The following is a 6000-nucleotide window of genomic DNA, read 5'->3' as shown; positions in this document are numbered from 1 at the left end:
CTAAATTTACCAAACCAAGCACGAGGGCTTTGTTTCAATCCATATAAAGATTTGCGAAGATGACAAACTCGCCCTAACTCCCCCTGAGCAACAAACCCAGGAGGTTGCTCCATATAAACTTCTTCCTCAAGATCGCCATGAAGAAAAGCATTTTTAATATCAAGCTGATGCAAAGGCCAATGATGAGTAGCTGCCATGGAAAGGAACAGTCGAACAGATGTGAGTTTAGCAACAGGAGAAAAAGTATCATAATAGTCCACTCCATAGGTTTGAGCATAACCCTTGGCAACAAGACGGGCCTTTAAGCGAGCAATTGTGCCATCTGGATTGAATTTAACCGTAAACACCCATTTGCACCCGATTGCCTGTTTTCCGAAAGGTAAATCAACCAAGACCCAAGTACCATTTGCAACTAAAGCATTCATCTCTTCGATCATTGCAACAAGCCAACCAGGATGAGACATTGCTTCACGAACAGTTTTAGGAATATTGATAGAATTAAGAGAAGCAATAAAAGAGCAAGAAGAAGAGGAGAGATGATTATAAGACACAAAAGAAGAAATAGGAAAAGTACATTGGCGTTTACCTTTACGTAGTGCAATGGGAAGATCATCTTTGATTTCCGGATCCGATGACGAAGATTTTGGTGCAGGACATGAAACAGGAGGTGGAGGGGGGCGCCTAGTGTACACTATAGGAGGCCGAGGGAGTGGGAGAGGTGGAGGAGGTGGTGGAGGGGGTGGAGGTGTAGACATTGTGGAGGTAGGTAAAGGAACAAGAGACTCGTCAGAACATGTAGCAAGCGTAGAGGATGTGACAGAATATACCAACAAATCATCATCCTCCCCCTAACTAGTAGGAGTAGTGGAAGATGAAAAATAAGGTGTATTTTCTACAAAAGTAACATCAATAGAAACAAGATATTTGTTGAGATCGGGACAATAACACCTATACCCTTTCTGAAGACGAGATTAACCAAGAAAGACACACTTTAGTGCCTTAGGGTCTAATTTGGTGGCAGATGGGCGGACATCGCGAGCAAAACAAACACTGCCAAATACTCGAGGAGCAACTCGAAACAATGACTTATTAGGAAAAAGAATTTTAAAGGGGATTTCACCATTAAGGATTGAGGATGGCATGCGATTAATAAGAAAGCATACAGTGGAAACTGCATCAGCCCAAAAAGGTTTAGGAACTTTCATTTGAAACAAAATGGCACGTGCAGTTTCAAGAAGATGTCTGTTTTTACGTTCTGCGACACCATTTTGAGGTGCAGTATCAACACAAGAAGTTTCATGAAGCATGCCATTAGAGGTCATGTAAGATTGAAATTGAGCATATGTGTACTCTTTGGCATTATCACTTCTCAAAGTACGAACAAATACATTAAATTGATTTTGAATCTCAGCACAAAAAGCACAAAATATAGAAAACAACTCAGAACGATTTTTTATTAAATATAACCAAGTTACACGAGAATAATCATCCACAAAAGTAATAAAATACCTGAATCCAGGTTGAGACAAAATAGGAGAAGGACCCCAAACATCAAAATGAACTAACTCAAAAGGAACACTAGCACGTTTATTGACGCGAGGACTCAAACTAACACGATGATGTTTGGCAAGCTGACATGACTCACAATCTAATGAAGATAAATTACTATATTGGGGACAAAGTTTCTTGAGCAAAGGAAGGGATGGATGACCTAAATGACAATGAGCCTCAAAAGCGGAAGCAACACTCGTACAAGCAATAGAGGTTGGCGGAAGTGGGTCAAGAACATACAAGCCACCAGATTCATGTCCTTTACCAATAATCTTCTTCGTCGTAAGATCCTGAAACAAACAATGATCACGAAAGAATGAGATGCAACAATTTAGATTACGAGTGAGTTGACTAACAGAAAGGAAATTAAAGGACAAATTAGGTAAATGTAAGACTGATGACAAAGATAGCATAGGTGTAGGAACAATAGTGCCAGATCCAAGAACAAAAGTTGTTGATCCATCAGCTAAGGTAACAATAGAAGTGGGACTATGAGACTGAAAAGTGGAAAAGAGACTGGAATTACCTGTCATATGATCTGTGGCACCAGAATCAATGACCCATTTTGAGGATTTGGAAAGAAGGCATGCAGTAGAGTTATCTGAATCAGCAATCGCAGTGACAGAAGAAGATGAAAACTTAAGTGTTTCCTGATACCTTGAGAACTTGGCAAATTCATAAGTAGAAATAAGGACCGATTTGTCAGATGCATCACTAGTGCTTGCAATATTAGCAGAGTGTTGTTGTCGATTCTTAAACTGTAACTTCCTACACTCAAACTTGGTGTGGCTTGGTTTCTTACAATAGTTGCACATGATGCTCCCAGAATTTGGTGTTCGATTATCAGGTCCTTACGAATTGCCTCCTTTGAAACCACTTGGAGTAGAGTTTTTTTCCGGTGCAGAAATATTACGACTCACCAAGGCGCTATTAAGAGGAGTTGAAGAGGTAGTTTCTGTGCGAAGAACACGAGTAAACACATCTTGTAAAGAGGAGACATCAGAACCAGAGAGAAGTTGTGACTTTGCAGAGTCAAATTCAGATGAGAGTCCTACAAGAAAACTCATAATAGCCATCTGCTCTCTTTAACGCTGTTGAACTTTTACATCAGGACTAAAGGGTAATAGCACATTAAGTTCTTCATACGTTTTCTTGAAAGCCATAAAATAATTCATAAGATACTTATCTTGTTTCTCCGCACGATAAAAGGCTTTGCAAACATCATATATGCGAGATATGTTGTCTTTGCCAGAATACAAAAACTCCAAGTAATCCATTAGTTCTTTAACCAATTCACAATGATTAATCAAACTAATTACCTCATTATCGATAGAATTTCGAATTTGAAGAAACAAGCGAGCATCCTCACGGAGCCATAACTTCCTTGAATCGTCTTTTTCTTTGGGAGGATCATCAGTCAAGTGATCATCTTTGTCAATACTCCTCAGATACAATCGAATAGTCTTACTCCATTCCAAATAATTCGAACCAATCAATTTATGGTCCGTGATTTTAGACATAACGAGAACCACATCAGAAACATCGATTGATTTCGAATCTGATTTTATCTCTGCCATAATCTCGAAACCAAAAAACAATTGAAAGAGAAAAGGAAGAGAGTCAAAAGAATAGATACCCAAACACAAAGAAGGCAAAAGTATCAAACCACAAAATGCCAAAAACTGCCAAAAATCGATGCAAGGAGGACGAGAAAGGGGCAGGAGTGTGACGGGCGTCGACCGTCACCGGAGACGATGCCGGATGCGCCCTCACGCGCCGGCGAGTGGGCTTCTGGGAAGCGGCAAATGGCGGCGCATGGGGCCCACGCGCGGTGAATCTAAACGCCGCAATTTTGGGTTTTGCAGTGCGGCGGCTGGGCAATCCTTCTATGTGGGCGGTGAGATAAAATTTTCACTCCAAATAGGGTTTCCGAAAAAACAACCCTAAACTCAAACCCTAATTAATTTTTTTTCTTTTTTTTAGGAACCCTAATTTCGAATTTCAATTTTGAATCACAATGCTCTGATACCATGTAAAAAATAGTGAATCAAATTATGTGTATATTTCATAGAATAGTACATATTTATATACAAAGCTAGGAGACTAAAAAATAGGAAACTACTAAATACAAGTTACCCTAATTCTTTTACACCTAATATACAGCTAATACTCTAACAAGAATCAAACAAGATTGTCTGGTCAGCAAAATTGGGACCCAGCGCCCAAGTTGACTTGGTGCCTGGGCTCTTCGCCCAAGTTGACATTTTGCCAATGATGAATGTGTATTTTATGTATTCATTTACTCTTATTTATTCTTGTTTTTTGTTTTTTTTCCTTGAGTTTTTGGATGGATTTGATGTGTTTATTGTGTTGTCAACACAGTGGAAAGTAATCAAGATTGTGTGATTAAATGTATTCCTATGATTTATTAGTACACATGGTTTAACTGATAGGATAATCTACAATATAGTTTACTTGTACCTTGGATAAGTGCTATGCATGGAGTATGCATCAGACATGACAGATATTGAACTTGGATTAGATATAATAAACTTATTGTAATATCTATTTAATTCAATATCACCTAGTTGATCTTAGATCAAATGATCTCAATCCTGAGATGGTTAGGTTCTAGTTCAATTGTATTATTTGTGTTCTTCAATTTATTCGTTAAAGTCGACCAATGGATCTTCTCGTGACATATAGATTAATTAAGGACATGGTAGTTCAATTGAATGTGAGCGCTAATCATAGATACGGATCTATAGCTTCTATCTGGACATAGAAGTGAAATGATGATTTCCTTCGAGCTTGGCTTAATAGAGATAAATGATAGAGCGCTCATTTTAGTGATTATATTAGTTCACTAAAATATCATTTATAGGTAGTTAAGTGTTTTTAAGATAAAATACATTGAAGGGTGTAACGGTAAATTTGTCCCTACTTAATGTAAATCATCTATAGAGGATCATTGATTATAGGATTATAACAAATGGATAACTCATAGCGTATCTATATCGTGGAACATATAGATCGTTCTATATAGTTGAGAGTGCAATTCCAAATCTATAGTGGTGCAAGGAGGAATTAATAAGTTAGGGAATTTACTTGGTAAATTCTAGATCTGCTTATTGGAAGCTCGGTTATATAGGCCCATGGTCCACATACTAGTTGAGACAAACTGCTTGTAAGACTCGGTTAATTGATTTTAATTAATCAATTATAATTCTAAAATTAGACTATGTCAAGTTTATGAATTTTCACTAAGATATGACTTGATTGTGAAGAAATAGAATTTTAGGGTTTATTTGTTAATTAAGAGACTTTGTGGAGTTTGATTAATAAATAATATAAATGATAATTAATTTTGATTATTAAATAAATAATTTTGGCATTTATAGGATTAAAATTGTAAAAAATAGTATTTGTGAAAAATAGATAAATGATTGAGAAAAGTGGCAAAAATCTAACTAGTGATGGACCCACATAGGGCCGATCACTTAAGTCTTTTTTTTGCTATTATTTTATTATTTCTTATTCTAAAGAATTTAATCCTAACACTAAGTGAATTAGTATAAAAAGAAAAGAATGGTCTCATAATCCATAGAATGACTCTTGACCTAATTTTCTTCTTGTCAGACATCTAGAGAGTTTGAGACTTCTTCTTCTTCTTTTCCTTCTAATTTTCGAATTTTATAGTGTTCTTCACAAACCGAATTCAACATTTAGTGATTGAGTGCATGCTCACCATAGCAAGTTAGTCCTCAATCATAGTGTGTAAGATTGTGAAGAATCCAAACAACTGAAGAAGTGTCGGGCTCAGATCTTGATTATACTCTGCTACCAAAAAGGATACAAGGATTAGAGATCTGAGCGGAATGAGTCATTTAATTCTGCTGCAACCAATGTAAGGTTTCTCATACCTTTTATGTGTTTAATTTTCATCATTTTAGAAGTTCATATTTATGATGTTAAAAACTTACTTGTTAGTAAATCTAGGTCCTAGTAAAATATATTCCAACAAGTATGTCAACTTGGATGCTAGGTGTTAACCTGGCGTTGGATGCTGAACAACCTTCAGTAAAACAGCCATAACTCCCTCAATATTGATCCAATTGATAAGATTTAACTTGTGTTTTATAGCTCTTTCCAAGCTCTTTCAAGTCATGTCTTACACCAATATTGCAATTCTGAAGATTTTTAGTCCAAAATTCATCCCGAAGACAAGTGTATTTTTTTCCCACAAACTACTTGAAAATAATTCAACGGATGAGAATTGAGCTCTGAAAATTGACGATCATCATCTGAAGTCATTTTCAACATTAGATCATCATCAATGGCCAAGATCAACCCAAAAATATTTTTTCATATTTTATTATTATTTTAATAGACCTCCTTCCCAATAAAATAAGGGCTCCACTAGCTCATTTTTCACATTCTACTAAGTCC

The sequence above is a fragment of the Cannabis sativa genome, chromosome 9 (genome assembly GCF_029168945.1).
Source record: "Cannabis sativa cultivar Pink pepper isolate KNU-18-1 chromosome 9, ASM2916894v1, whole genome shotgun sequence".
NCBI lineage: Eukaryota > Viridiplantae > Streptophyta > Magnoliopsida > Rosales > Cannabaceae > Cannabis > Cannabis sativa.
The sequence above is the reverse complement of the archived record's forward strand: the minus strand, read 5'-3'. Positions refer to the sequence as shown.